We start from the raw sequence: 22,033 nt of genomic DNA on the forward strand, positions 1-22,033 counted from the left end.
AAAATTAAGATGATTTGGAAACACAGCTTGGGCAAAGGATTACTAGAAGAGAATACTTTATGAGCCAAATTATGAGTGTGGAGAAGGCATAAACTATGGACTCAAAACAAAGATAATTCAGTTAGGATAGATTAGAGCATATAAGGATGAGATTAATGGAAACTTGACTGGAAAAGTGTGATGGAATGAGATCAAAGTGGACCTCATATGTGAGTCTTTGGAATTTGGATTAAGTAGTAACATAGAAGGAGGCACTGAAAGTCTTTAAGCAGCAGAGTGATATGTACACTTTCCTGGCTTTAAGATAAATCCAAAGGTCTTTATCTTGGAACTTCTGACACCAACTCAGACTACCAAAAACAATCTATACCTATGCTGTTGAATACAGTAGCTATTAGCTACTAGCTATGAATACAGTAGCTACTAGTTACTGTATTTGCACATTCAAATTTAATATTAATTAAAATTAAATAGTGGATTCGTTCAAGATGGCGGAGTAGAAGGACGTGCACTCACTCCCTCTTGCGAGAGCAACGTAATCACAACTAACTGCTGAACAATCATCAACAGGAAGACACTGGAACTCACCAAAAAAGATACCCCACATCCAAAGAGAAAGGAGAAGCCACAATGAGACGGTAGGAGGGGCACAATCACAATAAAATCAAATTCCATAACTGCTGGTGGGTGACTCACAAACTGGAGAACACTTATACCACAGAAGTCCACCCACTGGAGTGAAGGTTCTGAGCCCCACGTCAGGCTTCCCAACCTGGGGGTCCAGCAATGGGAGGAGGAATTCCTAGAGAATCAGACTTTGAAGGCGAGCAGGACTTGATTGCAGGACTCTGACAGGACTGGGGAAGAAAGAGACTCCACTCTTGGAGGGCACACACAAAGTAGTCTCTTCAATAAGTGGTGCTGGGAAAACTGGACAGCTACATGTAAAAGAATGAAATTAAAACACTCCCTAACATTATACACAAAAATAAACTCAAAATGGATTCGAGACCTAAATGTAAGACTGGACACTATAAAACTCTTAGAGGAAAACATAGGAAGAACACCCTTTGACATAAATCACAGCAAGATCTTTTTGGATCCACCTCCTAGAGTAATGGAAATAAAAACAAAAATAAACAAATGGGACCTAATGAAACTTCAAAGCTTTTGCACAGCAAAGGAAACCATAAACAAGACAAAAAGACAACCCTCAGAATGGGAGAAAATATTTGCAAACGAATCAACGGACAAAGGATTAATCTACAAAATATATAAACAGCTCATTCAGCTCAATATTAAAGAAACAAACAACCCAATCCAAAAATGGGCAGAAGACCTAAATAGACATTTCTCGAAAGGAGACATACAGATGGCCAAGAAGCACGTGAAAAGTTGCTCAACATCACTGATTATTAGAGAAATGCAAATCAAAACTACAATGAGGTATCACCTCACACCAGTTAGAATGGGCATCATCAGAAAATCTACAAACAACAAATGCTGGAGAGGGTGTGGAGAAAAGGGAACCCTCTTGCACTGTTGGTGGGAATGTAAATTGATACAGCCACTATGGAGAACAGTATGGTGGTTCCTTAAAAAACTAAAAATAGAATTACCATATGACCCAGTAATCCTACTACTGGGCATATACCCAGAGAAAACCATAATTCAAAAAGACACATGCACCCCAATGTTCACTGCAGCACTATTTACAATAGCCAGGTCATGGATGCAACCTAAATGCCCATCGACAGACGAATGGATAAAGAAGATGTGGTACATATATACAATGGAATATTACTCAGCCATAAAAAGGAACGAAATTGAGTCATCTGTTGAGACGTGGATGGATCTAGAGACTGTCATACAGAGTGAAGTAAGTCAGAAAGAGAAAAACAAATATCGTATATTAACCCATATATGTGGAACCTAGAAAAATGGTACAGATGAACCGGTTTGCAGGGCAGAAGTTGAGACACAGATGTAGAGAACAAACATATGGACACCAAGGGGGGAAAACTGCGGTGGGGCGGGGATGGTGGTGTGCTGAATTGGGCAATTGGGATTGACATGTATACAGTGATGTGTATAAAACTGATGACTGATTACAAAAATAAAGAATATTGAAAACCGAAAATAAAAAAAATATGTAGTAAACGTCCTTTCTTATTTATACAGTTATCAGCCAGAAAGTGGATCTTGTTTGAACGTTAAAGAAATTGGTCAAAGAGAATAAACTTTCAGTTGCATGTAAGATGTATAAGTCCTGGGGATTAAATGTGCAGCATGGTGACTACAGTTAATCATACTGTATCATATACTCGAAATTTGCTAAGAAAGTAGATCCTCTATTCTCACCACAGATGCCAAAAAAAAAAAAGAAGTAGCGAAAAAAAAGAAGCGGCATCTGTGAAGGTAGTTTTGAGTAGAAATCACTCTGAAATCTCACTGTTTTAAGTTCAGTGGGGAGCAGGTATGGTGTAACATGTATATGTTTGATTTATTGGGTTTTATCTCTTTCTGTCCTTTAAAAAATTAATCTGATTTCAAGAGCTACACTTTTGATTAACAATGATGTTACCATTTATTGAGTATTTGTGACAAATCAAGCACTATATTAACACTTAAATCAGTACTGCATTTAATGATCTAAAACAACCCTATGAAGTCATTATCCTTATCCGTATTTCACAGATGTGAACACTTATCCAAGGTAACACAATAAGTAGAGCCAGCACTTCAACCCAGGTTTGTCTAATTCAAATCCTTAGCTCTTAACTGTTACAGAGGCAGACCTTGGAGATATTGTTGGTTCCAGACCACTGCAATAAATCGAGTATCGCAATAAAGTTACACAAATTTTTTGGTTTCCCAATGCATATAAAAATTATGTTTACACTGTACTGTCGTCTACTAAATGTGCAACAGCATTATGTCTTAAAGAATGTACACACCTTAATTAAGAAGTACTTTCTTGCTAAAAAGTGCTAACCAATATCTGAATCTTCACCAAGTCACAGTAACATCAAAGATCACTGATCACAGATCACCATAACAAATACTAATGAAAAAGTTTGAAATATCGTGAGAATTACCAAAATGTGATACAGAGACATGGAGTGAGCAAATACTGTTGGAAAAATGGCACCAAAAGACACTCCATGCAGGGTTGCCACAAACCTCCAGCATGTTAAAAAAAAAAAAAAAAAAAAAAAAAAGCAATATCTGTGAAGCGCAATAAAGCAAAGCACAATTAAATGAGGTATGCCTGTATTATAGTTTAGAGAAGGCAAAACAAAGCAAAGCTGTAGACACTGTAGACAATACAGAAAAGAATAAGGAGGAAAACATACGTTACTCAAATCAACAACTCAGAGCAACCCTTTGGTGAATTTCCTTGCTGCTTTACATTTTATTTCAAAATGATGTATCATTTTATAGATCATGGGTCACATAATACAGAGTTATGTTCGGCTCATTTTGTAAGCATTCCCCCATATCATTAAACGTTCCCTTGTTGCTTTCTAACAGTTATGGGAAACTCGTTTGTTTGATTTTATCTTGCCTAACGATGAAAAAGTACAAATTGTTTTGAATTCTACTAGTGTTCATGTTAAGCTTTGCTAACACTTTAATATAGATTTCTTCAATTATCTCTGCATCACTTATTAGTCTTCCCTGTTCTTCAAACGTGCCTGGCATGTTCCCTCCCCAAGGTGTAGACACATTTTCTCTTTTCTCAGTCTTGATTGTTCTGACCCCAGATACCTGCAGAGCTCACTCTCTTACCTCCTTCAGGTCTTCAATGAAATGTCACCTTCACAGTAAGGACATACCTGGCCAACCTATTCAAAACTGCAATTGTACAATCACAAACTCTCCACTCTCATCATCTCTATTTCCCTTTTATATTTTATTTTCCTTTGTATTGTTACCATCTAACATACAATATATATTACCTATTTATCTTGGTTATTGTTGTCTTCACCCACTAGTATGCAAGCTGCATATGAGGGCAAGGATATTTTTCCTGATTTACTCACTGCTTTATCTCCAGTACCTAGAACAATGTCTAATAGGTAGCAGATGTTCAATAAATATGTCAAATGAATAAATAGTCATCAATAAAATGATCGCAGGGTGGTCCTTCCCCCTCCTTCCCATTAAAATCATGGAACTGAACCATAAAAGTATGTAATGCAGTGTCTCACACACCTGAGATATCTAGTAATTAGTAGATTTAAGAAGAAGGACAATCTCAGGTTTCCCAAATAAAGATAAAACACTACTGGAGCCTAAATTTTGCTGGAATGGTTAAGCGGAATGTTGTTTTAGGCTAACCGTCTGGTAATATTTCAGATTCTTGGTAGAGTGAGCAGAAGCCTGATATATCACCAAAGTGGGTAAATTTACCCAGTTCCTACACTCAGGTCAGTTCAGAGACCCAGAGCACCTTGACTGATGGGGAGGCTAAGTCATATTGAACGTTGTCCCTGCAATGCAGCCAGAATTCATTGCAGTGACTCCTCCGAGCCTTTTCCTAGAGGGAATGACAGCCATTTACTAGGATGTAAGGGTACTGGGGAAAATAAAACACCCTAAGCTTTTGGGAATTATTGATGCTAGGTATGAATTGTCTCTAACCGCTGGGGAGTTTTAATGCCACCTTGATCCGCTGACCAAAGCGGGGGCTTAGGGAAATCAGATATACAATGAGTCTTGGGCTAAGTCCATCTAACAGTGGGTTCGGACAGACCACAGACTTATCCTGTGCTTATTTCCTTAGTTACTGAATAGATATTGGCAAAGATTTATGAAGTATCTAGCAGAAACCTCACATTGGTTCCTGGATCCCTGGAGTGAGAGCTATGAAGAAAAAGAAGGGCCAATTTGAAGACTGTGGAACTGTGCCCGTCTTCCAAAATAGTAAGCCAACACGCTACCACATCACTAGAGGATTTCAGAGATTAGTGCCACCTGCAAAAACTTAAAAGGTGTGGCATCAGGGATTCTCATTTAACTCACTTATTTCACACTGCTGAAGGCCTATGGGGGGGGGGGGTCTCAAGGAAGAGCTGTAGATTATTATAAATTTAGTCACATAGTGATTCCAGCTCTTCCAGAAAAGGTATCTTTACTGGGGCATCTTGACACTGACAGTGGCACCTGATACAGAGCTAACCTATCAAACACTTTCTTTTCAATACAAATCAGTAAAGCAAATCAGAAGTTGTTTGCTTTCTCCTGCCAAGGGCAGCAGTACACGTTCCTTGTCTTATCTAAGGACGGTATCACCACCTTGTTTAAAATACAAGGCTCAGTGACTTTGGTTTTACTCCTGTCCCACAGAGCATCTGTCTGGTCCACTACATTGATCATGCTAATTGAATCTTTTCACAAAGAAGTAGCCAGCACCCTTGATGCCAAAATACAGACATATCATCCTTGGAAAGTTCATGGGCCTCATCACTGAAGTTACTAGGAATCCACTAATCTATGGCACACCGGGATATTCCCTCTAAAGTGAGAAACAAGTTCCTCTAACTCAAACTTTCCACAATGAAGAAAGCAGCACAGTTCTTAGAACTTTGAAGTAATACATACCACATTCACGAGTGCTTCTCTGATCAATTTAGGTAACTCAGGAGCTAGCCGGTTTTCAATAAGGCCTAAAATAAGAGAGAGTTCTATAGCCAGCTCAGGCTGGCATTACAAAATGCCTTAGCAAGTGACCTCATGACCTAGTAGTGGCAATGATACTTAAAGCGTCTGTGGCATGTAGGCAAACGACAACAAAAAAAAATCAGAGACCCCTAGTGTTTTGAAGGAGGCCTATACTATATTCTGCTAAAAACTTGTCCTCATTTGTTGGTTTGCAAACCGGCCCCGGTACCGGCAGGGCAGGGAGAGACCGAAGAAAGAGGCAGCCACTCCAGATTGGTAGGTGGCACGTTTAAGCACCAAAGGAACTTACCCACGAGGCGTGTCTTGGGCACCGCAAGATGAGAAGGTCTCCACTCCTGCCCGCCAGAATCTTAAAAGTTTATATGGAGGCCTTAACGGGGTTCAGTCGCGTATCTGGATGGTCTCAATACACTGTACTCTCTCAAGGCTGCGCCCTTAAAATGGCTCCGGCCGTGGGAGCTGCAGGCGGAGCGTACCTTCTAAGGCCAGGGGCGTGGCGAGAACCCGCCGGATCCACCTGGAGGGTCAATCAGCGGTCACGTCCTCTTGATGACCTCCTCCAGCAGCTTTTGAAGATCAAGCCCTAATTGGCTCTAGACCCCAGTAGAGAATGTATGTCTGAGTATGGAAAATCAAGTGCCCATGCAAGCTCAGCTTCCCATTGTAGATTACATGCTATCTGACACACATTCTCATACATTTGAATTTATATGTCAGTATTCCATTTCTTTAAATGAAAATGAAACATAGGATATCAGTGCCAAGCAGCTTTAATAGCATAAGTAAATATGCTGAGCATGTAGCTCTTACTGTACCCACTTCTCCGGCTTAGCTACCTATCCCTCTAGCCCACACCTCTGGCTTCAAAGGCATTCCCTAAGACAAGTTAAGAGTCAGAAAAAGCATGGACCTGACTCATGAATGAGTCTGCATATGTGCTGGAACCAGTTGGAAGCACCAGGTTCCCGCATTACAGCCTCACTGAGGGAGAGCCTTGCTAAACCATGGGGAAGGGAATTCTTCTCGGGGGCAGAACCTGGAGGAGCTCATTTTGTCCTCTTTCTATAGAAAGAGAGCTTGTGAATCTGTTCTACAGTGACTTACGGGCAGTTTGGGTGAAACATGCTATTGCAGTTTTGGTATTAGCTACTTTTATTCCCCTAAAGCCCTACAGCTCCTCCTAGGCATTTTTCCTTCCTGACCCCAAGAAGGACTCCAGTAACACCTTTTCGTCCCCCTGCCTCCCAGTATTAGGGGAGGTGAAAAGGATTCTCACTGTGGCTTGTGGCTTTCTCAGTGTTCCAGCGTTCCTATTTGGTTCCCTTAACCCTGTCCTTACCTCTTATATAAACCCTTCAGTAAATTCAATCAGACATTTTAAAGTTAACCTTCTGTTTTCTGAGGTGATCCTGACTAATGCGGATATGATAAGAGGCCACCAAAATCGATCCTTTCTTTATAAGAAAAGTCTAAAGATCCATTGAAATAGGAAGTTCTTAAAAGAGTTGTTGCTGTATTAGACTCTAATAATTAGATCATTCTATAAATATTGTTCACCAATGAGATGTAGCCTATGTGAAAAATAATCAATTTAACCACCTCAACACACCTGAAATACGATGGTAGGGAAAAATGGGTTAACAGCGATTTTTAAAAGTATATTTTATTTAGAAAAACAGTAAAGAGGAATTAGCACATAGTGGTTACTAGCTCCAAGCATATACCATTTTTTTTTTAACATCTTTACTGGAGTATAATTGCTTTACAATGGTGTGTGTATACCTTTTCTTTATGGACAAGAATGGTAATGGTTGTAAGTGGACAGAATTTTTAGTACTTACCACCCTTATGCCCATCAAGGGACTTTTTCTTGTCCACTTCTCTCCATGAGTGTACCTGAAAGAGTGGCAAATGAGTATGGTCTGGTGAGGATAGAAAAATCACTATGGTAGTTAGATAATTACAGGCCCCTGTTTGCCAGATGTTGGCTTTCCCTGGCATAAGAACAACCAGTAAAAACTAAAATCAGTTTTTTAAAAAAAATCTACTTCAGTTTAGGCACTGTCTTAAATGGTAATCATTGAAAGAGATTTAATAGAGTATGACACTTGAATGTGAACAAAAACTTTTTTTCTTCTGAATCTTCACAGCCAATCTGGAGGAGCTTTCCATTTCCCTTGGTCTTTGTTATAGAGCAAAGGGAAAAAGAAAGTCAGGATAAGCTCATGCATTGATCAGTATTATCTTAAGACAGTGAAACTGCAAACGTACTATCATCTGAGAAAAGTGCCACATCACATCTGTATTTGAATTCTTTTTTAAGATTCTTAGGACTGAGTTCATTTGGTAAACAAAAAATTATTGAGCACCTATTATGTCAGGCACTCCTCGCACCATTGGAGATCCAGCAATAACAAATGTTGCTTAAATTGTAATGAGGCTATGCAAAAAATAAAATAAATAAGCAAAGCATATGCCATGTGTTGGAAAGTATATGGAGTAAAATAAGGCAAGGGAGATGGATAAGGATTTTTGAGGAATGAGATAAAGATCCTAAAAGTAATAAATTGGTCAAAGTATCACTGAGAAGGTCTCACTTGACCTAAAACCTAAAAGAAGAGAGGAGAAAACCATGGGGATATCTTTAGAAGAGCAGTCCAGGAAAGGTCAAAGGAGTGGAAGGTTGCCACTCAGGGTGTGTGAGCCCTAAGGAACATTTGATTTACTTAACCTTTTAGTTTAGGGAATGGGTTTTCAACTCCATCACTATTGATATATTCGGACAGAGGACTGTTTTCTTATGGGGGCTGTCCTGTGTGTTACAGGATATTTACCAGCATTCTGGGTTCTACCCATTAGAAGCCAGCTTGTTGAGACAACTAAAAATGTCTTCGGATATTACCAAATGTCTCTTGGGGAGCAAAACTGTCCCGATTGAGAACCACTGACTAGAAGTCAACATAAATAACAATGGCCAAATATATTTTTCTTTAATTGCATAGCCATCATCTGCTTGGCCTGTAAAAAGAATAAATTCTTTGAATAGATTCTTTTGCCTCACTACATACTCAGTTTGGTTAGGTCAAGTGGAAAGAACTTCATGACAGATGGCTTTTCTGGCCCCAAGATGGTACTTATTTTTCTAGCCATTCCACCTGCGTTTCACTACATAGGTTTTCTCTAGCCATGACAAGGATTCAGAGTTCAGCTGTAGCCATTACGGTGTGTTAGGCTGGACCTCGTTAATGTATATTCATCCAACAATATGTGCCTTTGTAGGTCAGGGAAGCAGTGTCAGAAAAAGGTTCTGAGCAGAGGCAGAGCTCTTCACTCCACCACGCAACCTTGTCACCCCCTAGCATCTTGGAAAGCTCAAGGTGCTTGGAAAGCTCAGAGGCAAAATCTGGACGGACAAGCTGAATACTTAAAACAGCAGTACCATTCACAAGAGATTATTTTCAAAATTTGAGGTGATAGACCTCTGTAAAGCCCAGAATCTAAGAGACATGTTGATTTTTTCAAAGAACCAAAAAATTGTCCCCTGGGTAATGATAATCACAAAGAAGATAAGGGATACATATGTATGCCTACCTACACACAAACACAATTTCCATTAGAATCCTGGTTCATTCTGGATACACAGAGACAAAAGGTGACATAATTTTGATAGTCTCATGTTAAACATATTCATTTGAAAGTTGTATTCAGTAAACTTAAAAAAAAAAAAAATTCCCTTATATCCCCAAACCTGGATCTTATCCTTCCTTTCCTCATTGTATTTGATGTTTAACTTTTTACTTAAACATACTATTGCAAAATAAGTATTATTATTTTATGATTATGTATTTTTAATTTATGTAAATGGTATTTTTCACTGAGCCTTATTTTTAGGATTCATCTGCATTGCTACATGCATTTCTAATCACTTGTTTCTAAATACCGCGTAACGGTCATTCTAAAAGTTTTTTTACTATACACTCTCCCAGTGAGGCACGCACTGGTAGCCTCCAATGTTGTACAAATAATGAAGCAATGTACATCACCCTGCATGTCTCCTCATGGACCTACAGAAGGATTTTCCTGGGAAATATGCATAGAAGAGTGGCTGGATCAGAGGTCACATATATTTAGTTTGATAATGTAGTGCCGGATTGCTCTCCAGAATTTGTACCATTAGGACAATAACTCCACACCCTCACTCAAACCTGGCATTATCTAGCTGTCTAAATGTTGCCAATCTGTTATTATTACAAATTCCTATTAATTCATTGTTGTTTTAATTAACATTTTTGTGATTAACTGTGTACTTTGAGCAGCTCTACCCATGCTATTTTCACTTTTTGGATTTCTTGTTCTGGAAATTGTTCACTTATCTATTAGAGATTATGTGTTTATATTTGTAGCAGTTTCTTGCATAATTTAGATACTAATTACTTGTCTGTTCTAGACATTGTAAATATCATGTGTTAAATCACTCCTCAAAAACCATGTCCATGGTAATTGAAACAGAAATCTTTAGCTGTGATGTAATACAAATGATCAAAAATGTCACTTTCTGTGCTTTCTATTCAGTAAACATGCAATAATCATCTATTAAGTGTTGAACTCTAGGGAAGAGATTTAGTCCCACTTAGTCTCACTCACCAAAGGGTTATTATTTGAGGAGAGAGAACCATAATTGTAATTAAAGGCAGAAATAAGTGAAAGAAATGTCAAAACACTAAAATGGGAATATAGGAATTGAAAAAATATGTATTCATGAAGATCAGCTTTGCTGAAGTTATGAGTCTAGGGAGAACAAGTCTTCACTCTTCTGTGAGAGATGGAATCAGCCTTTTCACCCCTCTCTGAGCTATACTGTTGAATTTTCTAGTTGTTTTCCTAGTGGAGATGTCAGCTCCTTAATCTTTATTAATAAGAGCCTTTATTGAGACAGACACCATCTTAGAAGCCAGTGATGTGGATATGACTAAGAAACATATCCTGCCTGAAGAAGGTTACAGCAAAAAAAATCTAGACACCCTTCTTTTCACATACTGTGTATGAGCATCCTGAGCTTTCTTTTATTCAAACTATTTAACTCTGAAATTCCATAGCTGTTCTTTCTGATTTGTATTCTGCATATCTTAGCGTCACCCGTTATAGCATTAACAATTGTTCATTTAAATTCTGTACTTGTTTCATTTAATATAGCTAAGTCCCATAAGGCGATGGTACAGATATATTTAGAGAGTTGAGAAAAGGCAGATAATAAATATAAACTGGATGGCTCTATCACGACTTGGAAACAGTGTATTGATGCAATCAGATTTTCGTTTAAAACTGATTACTCAAACTACAGTGTGAGAAATGTGTTTGGCTTATTTGGGTGGAGTAGTGGTAAGATGAGTGTAGGAGAGCAGATATGAATATCTTAGTAAGGCAGAAGAGTAAAAGTGGCCTTTACTATGGAAATACTAGCATGATGGAGCAAAGTTCTCAAAAAGTCTATGATTAGGAGGAAGAATTCACAAGAATTTTAAAAATTCATTTACAGTTTGTCTAGGTTAGGGTGGGCTATCATTGATGACTTTCAATTTTGTCAGCTGATAGCAGGCATTATACCATGCATAGTTTGCTCAGGCTGCCATAACAAAATACTACAGACCGGGTAAATTAAATAAGAGAAATTTATTTTCTCACAGTTCTGGAGGCTGGAAGTCCAAAATCAAGCTGCCAGCAGGGTTGGTTTCTGGTCAAGCCTCTCTTCCTGGCTTGCAGACTTCTGCCTTCTCACTGTCTCTTCACATGGCCTTTCCTCTGTGCAAATGTGGAGAGAGAGATCTCCTGCATCTCTTCATCTTCTTTTAAGGACAACAGTCCTATCAGATTATGGCCCCACCCTTATGATCTCATTTAACCTTAATTATCTCCTTAAAAGCCCTGTCTCCAAATACAGTCACCTTGAAGGTGAGGTCTTCAACATATGGATTTTGTGGGGATACAGTTCAGTCCATAACATCCCAGGGTCAACATATATTTTATGACTGGAAAAAGCAGGTTAAAAGTGTGGATTATTGCAAAAGCAAGTTAAAGTGTGGATATTTTCCCCTAGTCTGTGAGTTTTCTTTTCACTTTCTTGATGGTGTCTTTGAAATATTTTAATTTTATTAAGTCCCATATATTAACTTCTTTTATCACTGGTAACATTTGGTTTTATATAAAACAGAATTTGCTAATGTAAATAGTAGTTTATGATTGTATAGTCAGAAAACCACATAAGTGATTCAAATTAGTTTTACTTATATTAAAGGTTCTATCGGCCAAAATTATGTTCAGCTATATAAAATAGAAAACATAAATAACAGTATCAAATATAATATTTTATTTGTTCCAGGTTTCTGATGGGTTCAGAATATTTCCAAAAATATTTTTTAACCAACTCAGACAACGGAATTGCTGATTGGTTGTTGGAAGGGATCTTGCCTACATTCCCCAGTCACCTAGAGCCCAGAACAAAGATCTGGCCAAATCTCTGCCCAAAGGCATTACACCAGGGAACCTTGACCCCATGTTTCTGTTTCAACATGCCACTTAAGAAAAACAGCATCAGAAATACCACTGATGAGAGCAGTAGTAGGGTATCAACCTGCCAGCAGAAAGCAAGACAGCAGGTTTAGTTACTATATAGCAACTCTATTAATAGAGTTAGGATTCCAAAGAACACAGGGTTATATATCAACAAGGCCAATAACAGCACGCACTCTTTTTGACCAGTTTGGTTTATGCAACCACAGTGGAGTTGGGGATGGGATTATCTTCACTAAAACATGCACATGTTTGCACACTTCATTGCTGGGAGAATTAAGTGATGTCAATGTGACTTCACTGAAAGCACCGGAATGTCCACAGAGCAGGTCAGTAGCAAAGAATCCACCTTCTGGAAGAAAGTAAAGCAACAGATTTAGAAGAGATATTTCTACTATATTAAGAGTCAGAATTCCCATTTTTTAAAAATATAGAGCTTGTTAATCAATGAAGCCAATATCAATCCATCCATCGGGTACTTGAATATGGTAACCTTTCATTAGCTTAGTTTATACAAACCCAGTGTAGCTGAGGAAAGAATTAATTTCACATGAACTTCACCAATTCAGATTATATGAAGGGCAGTTCTCCAAAGGAAAGCTGCAATGCAGTTCACTAAAACAATGGGAATGATTCTGAGCAGTTAAAGCTAATGATGTCCACTGGAGTCCATCTTTAGCTCAACTTACTGAAAACCAACCTACTGAAAGTGAATTTTCCAAATGAGTCATTAAATGAATGGCCAATTTGCAAATGCCTACATTGCAAAATTATCAAGTCTCCTAAAACCAATGACCAAATAAAAAGGCATACCAAAAATGGTTATAAGAACAATGTTAATGTCCATTATCAGTGTACGAAGATGAAAAACATTATTTTGAACACTAAATGCATTCAGAAAGAATTTCACCATAATAAAAAGTTGAACATATTATGTAAATATGAGTCTATGAGTCTATTTTAACTGTTAGTGTTCAAATGCTATTTCATATTTTAAAAATCTTTAAACATTTCAGCATTCAAATATAGTATTTTATTTATTTATTTATTTTTAATGTATTTTTGGCTGCATTGGGTCTTTGTTGCTGCGTGCGGGTCTTCTCTAGTTGTGGCGAGTGGGGGGGCTACTCTTTGCTGCGGTGCGTGGGTTTCTCATTGCGGTGGCTTCTCTTGTTGCAGAGCACGGGCTCTAGGCGTGTGGGCTTCAGCAGTTGTGGCTCACGGGCTCTAGAGCGCAGACTCAGTAGTTGTGACGCACGGGCTTAGTTGCTCCGCGGCACGTGGGATCTTCCCGGACCAGGGCTCGAACCTGTGTCCCCTGCATTGGCAGGCAGATTCTTAACCACTGCGCCACCAGGGAAGTCCCTAGTATTTTAATTTAATCAATTTACTTTAAATCTGTCTTGCAAATTCACATATGTATCACTGATAAATATTGGCTTTGAGGAATTAATTACATGATTCAATAAGAATCATCCCTAATAGGCAAATTCATTTCTCTTCTGCAAACCTTTGAAACTTACATTAATTTTGCAGCAGTTTGCAGTATTTCCAACATTTTTTATTCACAAAACAAAATTACAGCATTTCCTAAGTGATTCCATAGTTGCAACTAATTTTAGATTTGGGGGGTATCTTCTGGTTTTATGATCAATTTATTAACTAAATGACAAATTTAATTTAGCTAAATGACTATACACGTTTAAACTAGTTATTTAAAATTCTACTTTACTTTAGATGCTTTCATTGAAATTGAGTTATTTTATTTCATTGAAATTAAAAGAAAAATGGTGAGATTCCTGCTATTCTGGCATTCTTGACAGTAGGCACTCAGACCACATCATCAAGAATCTCTAGGTTCCCAATTTATCTATGTTGGTTTAATTCTCAGAATATCTCCCTTCAAATAGTAGCCCTAGATGTGAAACCAGTGGTTCCCCAAACCAGCAGCACCAACATCACCTATGCACTTGTTAGAAATGCAGAATCCCAGACCCCACTCCAGATGTACTGAATCAGAAACTGGGGACAGAGGAGGGGTTCAGTGTCTAAGTTTTAACAAGCCTCCCAGGTGATTATATGCATGCTAACATTTGACAGTCACCATAATTGCATGTGAAATAACACTTACTGTGCTTTTTGACACAAGAGGATCCTCTTTTGACCACTGACGTTTCAGAGCTTCCAGAGCAGCCAATATCACTTCCTCCTATCATTCTAGGAGCCTAAAGTGTGCATGCAGAAACCGCCACATGTATTAGTTCCTTCAGCTCTCTTTTGCTTTGTGAGCTCCTTGTTATTCTCAGAGAATATTTTTACTAATGGATCATCTCCTGTCATATCTTGGACCAATCATCCAAACAGCTATCTTGGGATGAGTAGACTTTCTCGGGGAGCCTCTTTTCTTTTAGAGGTTTGAAGACCACTCATTGTGTCTGTAATGAATTTACTGCTGAGCTGGCCTGGATGGGGGAAAAATTCCTGAAGCCCCTTGCACTTGGCTTGAAACATGGGAAAAGCAATCTTTCTCCTCTTACAAGTGTGGAGAAAATGCCTGTCAGGGTGGCAAGTCTTTCAGCCACCTTTCACCTCAACTCTTTTATATTGCTTAGTTGAGTGACGTGTTAATGCCTGCAGAACCAGTTTTGGTCCAGTTCCTTTGCAAGGTCATCCACCACTCACTTCAGAATATAGGGGTACTTGGCAGGTACAGATTCAGCCTTTGGAATCTCCAACAAACTCTCATGTAAGAAAAACTGCTGCTTTCAACATCCAGTTCAATGCAGGTTTTCAGGGATATGTTTGACCCACAATGGCTTCACTCATAACACCTTTACCTATAGGCAATACGGGTAGATGCATCCTCTCCAAGAGTGAGGGAACGGGCCTAGGGCAACCACAAAGCAGTAGTGGCTACATACTGCTGTGGCCTAAGATTTACCATCAAGAAAGGGTTTACCTGCCAAGAAGGACATGGGGTAGGCACCTTCATCCGGTGTGAAACCTCCTCCTCCTTGCAGTTAAGAGCACAGACTTGGGGTTCTGCTTTTCTAGGTTCCAATCTGAGCTCTGCCACCTAATGGCCCTGAGGCTTCAGAAAGCAATTTAATTCTGATCAACACTACTGAATTTTGGTAGACGGCGGATACTTCAATGTTCTCCATGCAGTGAGCTGAAATGAGATGATAAACATAAAGCCTTAGTATAACTCTTGGTACATAACATAGTAGTTCTCATTATCAGTTATATTAAACAAACAGCAGCCTCAGGAGGGTGGACTAGAGCAGTAGTTCTCAAGAGGTGATCCTGAAACCAGCAGTGGCAGAGCCTAGAATCTTCTTAGAAAGCAAATCCTCAGGGGTCCCACTCAATCAGACAATCCAGTAGGGATCAGTAACCTGAAAATTGTAGCCTAAAAAAATATTTTTTCATAGTTCTCTCTCTTTAGAAGTAGGGCACCCTTCTCAATGGCATACTCAGATCTTTCCATAGCGTAGTGATTCTCAAAGTGTGGTCCCTGATCAGCATCAGCTAAACAGTGGTTAGAGATGCAAATTCTCAACCTCACCTACAGAGACCTACCTAAACAAACTCAGAGGGTGAGGCTGGGCCAACCAATCAGATTTAACAAACCTGCCAGGGATTGAATGCCTGCCCAAGCTTGGGAACACTTCCCTGGATCACTGGCTCTCAATACTTTTTGCAAAATGGAATCCCCAGATGATTCTGATTAATTTGACATGAGACAGGAACTGGGAAACAAAAATTTTCAAAGCTACCTTGAGGATTCTAATATGCAGGAAGTTTGAGAACCACTGCTCTAGCCTGCGCTGCCCAACTTTACCAAAGGGAGCAGGAGCAGACCTCACCTCTTCAGAAATCTCAAGAAAAGACCTCACACTGACCCCAAATGGGTTATGTGCTCACCTCTACTGCAAATATTTTGGTAAGGGGGATAGAGGATTGATTGATGGAACCTCTGTATTCTCACCCTTAGTGTGTGGGGAAGGGTGAACTACACTAAAATAACTTAGAATTAAATTCACGGTGATTGATTCCTAAAAGTGGAATCGTAAATTTGGGGACAGGGTAGTTCTAATAGCAAACAACAAATATGCAATTAAATAAATGTTTGGGAGGAATTTTTATTGCCAAATATTTTGTTAGTATTTTCTACTTGTCTGTTCAATTTATGCTTTCAATGATTATCATGGTTGCATTCATCTTTTCTTCCTGATTGTGAAGTAAAGTTCAAAGTTACTTTTTCTAGAAAAATATTTGTTTTCCGAATTATTAATATAGAATTGCATAAGGACTTGTCACATTTTTTCAATTTCTCATATATTCTGGTCACAATAATTTTGTAATTCATACACTCATTCCATCTTCTGTCAGGTTAAATTTGTTGTACATGCTGAAGTCATGACTATATGCTCATATATATTACCAATATAAAAATTATCACCATAAATATTTAAAAGTACTCTTAGAAGTTGAAATCAATTGAAGTAGACAAAAATAGGTATTTAGGCATAAAAATTTAGAAAGTAATCAAGATAACTATTTTATAGGTGTGTTGATAATCATGACTGTATATATTTGTAAGCACTGCAAGGTAACTGAAACATTAGGTACAAAGAATTGATACAATGGCAAAATTTAAAAATTATCCAGAGTTATAAAGCTATTCATATATAACAAAAATATAAATTATATATGAAAAAAGGTACCATACATAAGAATATGAATTTATAAATTCTGCTGTAAAAATTCAAAATTGGCAGGCCTGAGTTGCTAAAAACCTGTACCTGGCAGAGGTCTTCAGTACTAAGGATGGATCTGCTCCACTCAGCCCTTAGATGTCCACTGGGATAGGAATCTTTGTACGCCTGAGGCTTTGGACCACACCACATAGTTGATCCTATCAGTGTGATTTGGGGGCAATGTCTGTTTGTTTAGGCCTGGGGCTATGCACCACACTGTATCATTTTGACCTCTGTCACACTGGTGCTGGAGAAGGAGGAGCTAAGGTCAGTCATGGGGACTCTCCACGCCTAAGTGACCAAGGTTAGGGGGATCTTACCTGGTTGGCAACACTTGCACACGTGGTCACACATCAGCTCTGGCAGGATTCAGCTCAGTGAATGGGACTCCACTGAACAGGACGACTTGGGGGTTCTGTCTAGTTTCTCCTGGATTCCTCTTTAACGCCCCATTTCACTTTGCTGCTTTTAATAAGTATTCTTTCGCTGCCATAAACTGGAAGCATAAGCTTAACAGCTTTTCTGAGGTCTGTGAGTCCTTTCAAAGAAACACTGAACCTGAGGGTGGTCTTGGAGACCCCAGACAGTCCGATGAGTAAATGATGTCCTACATGGACAAGCTTTCCCCAACTCTAATTACATGAGAATAAGCAGTTTGATGTGAAGTTACCCTCACTGAAATCCCTCAGGCCGTTGCCTAAATCCAGGAGAAAGATACGCAGAAGGAGGCCTGACTCCATGCTCCTGATTCAACAGGCCATCATCTTGTAGGAGGACAGCACTGGAATTCCCACAGGGCCTGACAGGACTTAGGAGTCAACTCTCTGGAAGAAAGCAGAGTAGCAGATTCAGAAGACAGAGTTCTACGATATATATTAAGTTTTGATGCCAAATTTTAAAATAGAGATGTTTATATAGTATCAGGGTATCCAGCTTCAATCCACTGGATAGGTGAACACGGCCCAATTTGGATCCGTTTGGTTTCTCCAGCACCAGCGGTGTTGGGGATGGCACTGACTCTACTTAAAGCTCATAAATGGAGATTTTTAGGAAGTGCAATTGCCCAAAGTAAACCTGCAATGCAATTTTTCAACCCAATGGCAGTTTTCTGAGCAAGTAAACCTACTGATGTCCACTAGAATCCATCTTTAGCTCAACTTACACAAAGTAAAGGTGCTTTAATTTAATTTTCCAAATGAGTAATTCTCTAAATAAGCAATTTGACAAATAACCAAATAAAATATATCAAAAAGAGATATAATAACTTTGTTAATGTCATTACTATCTAGGGATCAAAACTATTTTTCATGTATTAAATATCTTCAGAAAAGCATATTTCAGTATAACACAAGTTCAGCACATTAAAAATGAATCAGTCTGTTTTGATAAAATTTTTAAAATTCCATTTATGACAATTTTGTAAACCTTCAAATCAAACATAGTATATTTAATTTTGTGAATTTCCTTTTAATATGCCTCTTACAATGTCATATTTGACTTCAATAAATATTCATTTCTAGGAGCTAAACATGTGAATCAGGAAGATCTTAAAAAGATGGATTCATTTTTCTTCTGGAACTTTGAATATAGCTAAAGTCAGTTAGTTGACGAAGGTGGGTAGATCATTTTTTAAGAAAACTGAAAATTTTAGTATTTACTGACTGACAAGATATTTACACATAATTATGTACACCTGTATGATTTTGATTTTATAAGGAAGTTTTAATCTGAATGACAAATTTAATTTATATATAAATACACACACACACATACATTGTAACTTAATTTAAATTCCCCTTTCCTTTTGAGGCTTGAATTCAGATGTCATTATTTCTAACCATATCAACTAAAAAGTACCTCAGTGATATTCCGGCTACTCTGGCATTCCTGAAACTCAACTTCAGACCATGACATGGAATGTGTGGGTTTCAATTTCTCTGCGCTGCTCTTCTCAGGAATTCTTCCTTCTCACGGTAGCCTCACATGCGGCATCACTGATTTTCACAGTGTGTGACCCAAAACAGCAGTATTAACATCACCTTACACTTGTTGTGGTGCAAAACCGGGTTCTACCTCACACTCACATACATGTCATCATAAACTCTAGGAGTACAAGACGGCCCAGCACTCCTGCTGCCACAGCAGCGTGCACAGCGCTCGATGAGAAGCAACCAGACTGCACATGGGGACACTCACTGTGTTGTACGGAACCCAAGGGTCTCCTCTTGATCCTGTACTTCCGGAGTCTCGCGGGCAACCACCACCACTGCTTCCCAGCACTCCTGAGCCTTCGCGTGCACAAGCTGCCGAGGACTGGACTTCCTTCAGCTGCCTCTGGGTTTGTAACCTCCCGGTTCTTCTCACAGAAAAACATTAACGAAGGAACATCGCCACTGCTAAGGGAGAGCCCAGCGTTGAGCAGAGACCTGTGGACGAGTGAACTTCCTGGGGGAACTGCTTGTCCTCAAAAGTTTAAAGGCCACTCACGTCCTCTGCAGTGAGTGTACCGCTGAGCTGCCCTCACTGGGGCAAAGTTTCCGACGCCTCATGAATTTGGCTTAAAACAAGGAAAAAGCACACTCACCCCCCCCCCCCACCATGAGGATGGAGAATATTCTTGCCATGAAAAACCCTCTCCCAATATTCTTTCCACTTTTTCCACCTCAACTCATGTCTCTGGATTGTGAGCTATACTAATGCCGGCAAAACCAGATTCGGTCAGGCCCCTGGCATATACTCCTGCACCTCACTTTAGAATGGGAGGGTACTGTGGAATCTGGGGCCAGACTCGCCTCAGAGGACCTGTTGCTTGCAGCATACAAAACCATGCAAGTATTTGGGGGGTGTCTGACCCACGGCACCTGCGCTCCCGACGCTTCTAATTGTTGGCACGCTCAGTGCAAATTTCCACCTTCCGCAAGAGGTATAGAGGCATACCTGAAGCTACCACAAAGCAGTAGTGGCTGCATACTGCTGTGGCTCAGATTTACCACGGGGAAGACGTTTACCGGCCCAGAAGGGCAGGGGACAGGCAACTCCACCTGGGGTGCAACCTGCACTTCATCGACTTCCCAAGGACAGGTTTGGTGCCCTGCTTGGCCAGCATCCGGTCGGAGTGCACCCAGTTATTTCACCTGTGGCCTGAGGAAACTTATTTTTGTCTGGTCCTCAGTTTCTGTGTCGTTAGATGGGTAATGTTTCCACGCCTTCCCCACGCAATGAAACTGAAATGAGATGAGAAACAAAACCCTTAGTATCACTCCTGGTCCGCAATATAATACCTGTCAAAATTAGTCCTTTACCCAAATGTGAGACTCAGTCTAAAATGGTCAACGGAGAGTGAGAAAACACAGTAGATATTCTCAAAATGCAATCCTCCCCCAAACTGTCACGTATACAGCTTGAAACCATGGCATGGGGACGCAGCACACATCTGAAGGGTCCTCATACACAGACTGACCTGCAAAGCCACAGTTAGCTCAGATTTCTACGGGTTTTTTACTTGTTTTGTTTTGTTTTGTCTTCATGTTTTAAAAAATTCTTGCGCTACTCTCCCTTCAGAAGAAAAGCAAACTTTTCACAGGTATATTCAGACCGAAACTCATAGAGTAAAGCAGTTGTTCTCAAACTGTGTGGTCTCCCGATCAGCAAGACCTGGGCACCTATTAGAGATGCAGGTTCTCACCGCAGCCACGCAGACCTACCTAGTCAGAAATTCTGAGGGAGGCCTGGGGCACCCAAGGTGGATTTCCGCAAGCACTCCAGGGCTTCCCATGAGTGCCAGAGTTTGAGACAACGATTCGCTTCATCGAATGTCTTTAATGTGATCAGAAAATAAGAAAATTTTGGACATATTGTAAAAACCACGGAAGCATGGCTTTCATTCCGAGAGAACCGATTAATTTGAATGTGATACAGCCTGAACAACAGGTGTTTTAAAGTTCGGGGGTAATGTGGAGTAAATCAGGGCATCGTGAGCCAAGAAGTGTCATGCCCACCTTTAGCACAGGGCATGAGCGAAAGCCTTAACTTGCTAGATACGCAGAAAAAGACCTCACACAAACATCACATAACTTATGTCCTCTCTCCTACCGCACGTACTTTGGCCTTGAGAATACAGGATTGACTCGGGCGAGCCTTGGCATCTCAACCATGCTGTTGGGGAACGGAGGGCTATCAGGGAAATTAACCGAATTACTATGTACGTTACACACTCTGTAATTAATAGGTATATATTAAAGAAATTTATGCTAAAATTCTATTCTCCATTTTATTACTTGACTTCAAATTTCATTTGTTTTGGTCAAATTGTTTTTTAATATTTGAGCTGTGTGCTCTTCTGGTAACCTGACAGCAGGCTCACAGACACAGGTCTCTAGTTTCCCAATTTGTCTCTTTAACATCCAGTTTTATAGAGTTGAAATTGGGTAAAGCCTTGTATAAGTTTAAGTTGTACAAAATAATGATGTGATGTATGTATATATTGTGACATGATTACCTCAGTCAGTTTACTTATTACACATCTGTGTTGATGTTATACTCACATATTCTCCTTCAGATAGCAGCTTTACATGCTGCCTCAGGGGCTATCAGAACGTGTTACTCTAATAAGCAGCTCTGGCATCGCCTTTGACCATTTGTGTGGACATGCACAACCAAGCCCCACCTCAGACATACGGTACCTCGAACTCTGGGAGGAGAGCCGGGTCCAACAATCCTGCTTCCACAAACATCACGCACACTAATGTACGACAACAAAGCCACCACTCCATACAAGGGAACACTTACTGTGTTTTTTGGAATCCAAAGGGACTTTTCTGCATGGTGTATTTTCTTCGACTATAGACCAACCCATAGCACTTCTTCAAAGCACTCCGTGAGCCTTCAGACTGCCGAGCATGGGACTTCCTTCAGCTGTCTCTGGGTTTGAAACCTCCTGGTTGTTCTCAGAGAAACATTCATGAAGGGTTATCTCTAAGGCTAAGTTGGAGCCCAACTTTTTTTTTTTTTTTTTT

The 22,033-nt window shown here is 39.6% G+C and overlaps 1 long non-coding RNA gene across 2 annotated transcripts in view; it reads right to left on the reverse strand.

Annotated features, from left to right (window-relative positions):
- Positions 1-22,033, reverse strand: part of LOC309652640 — a 213,634-nt gene that overhangs the window by 183,415 nt on the left and 8,186 nt on the right. For both annotated transcript variants that reach the window (XR_014258833.1, XR_014258834.1), the window contains exon 2: positions 7,530-21,963. This is a non-coding gene — a long non-coding RNA (uncharacterized lncRNA). The remainder of the gene's footprint in view (positions 1-7,529; positions 21,964-22,033) is intronic.

This window comes from Balaenoptera physalus (genome assembly GCF_965194825.1).
Source record: "Balaenoptera physalus genome assembly, chromosome: X".
Classification (NCBI taxonomy): Eukaryota; Metazoa; Chordata; class Mammalia; order Artiodactyla; family Balaenopteridae; genus Balaenoptera; species Balaenoptera physalus.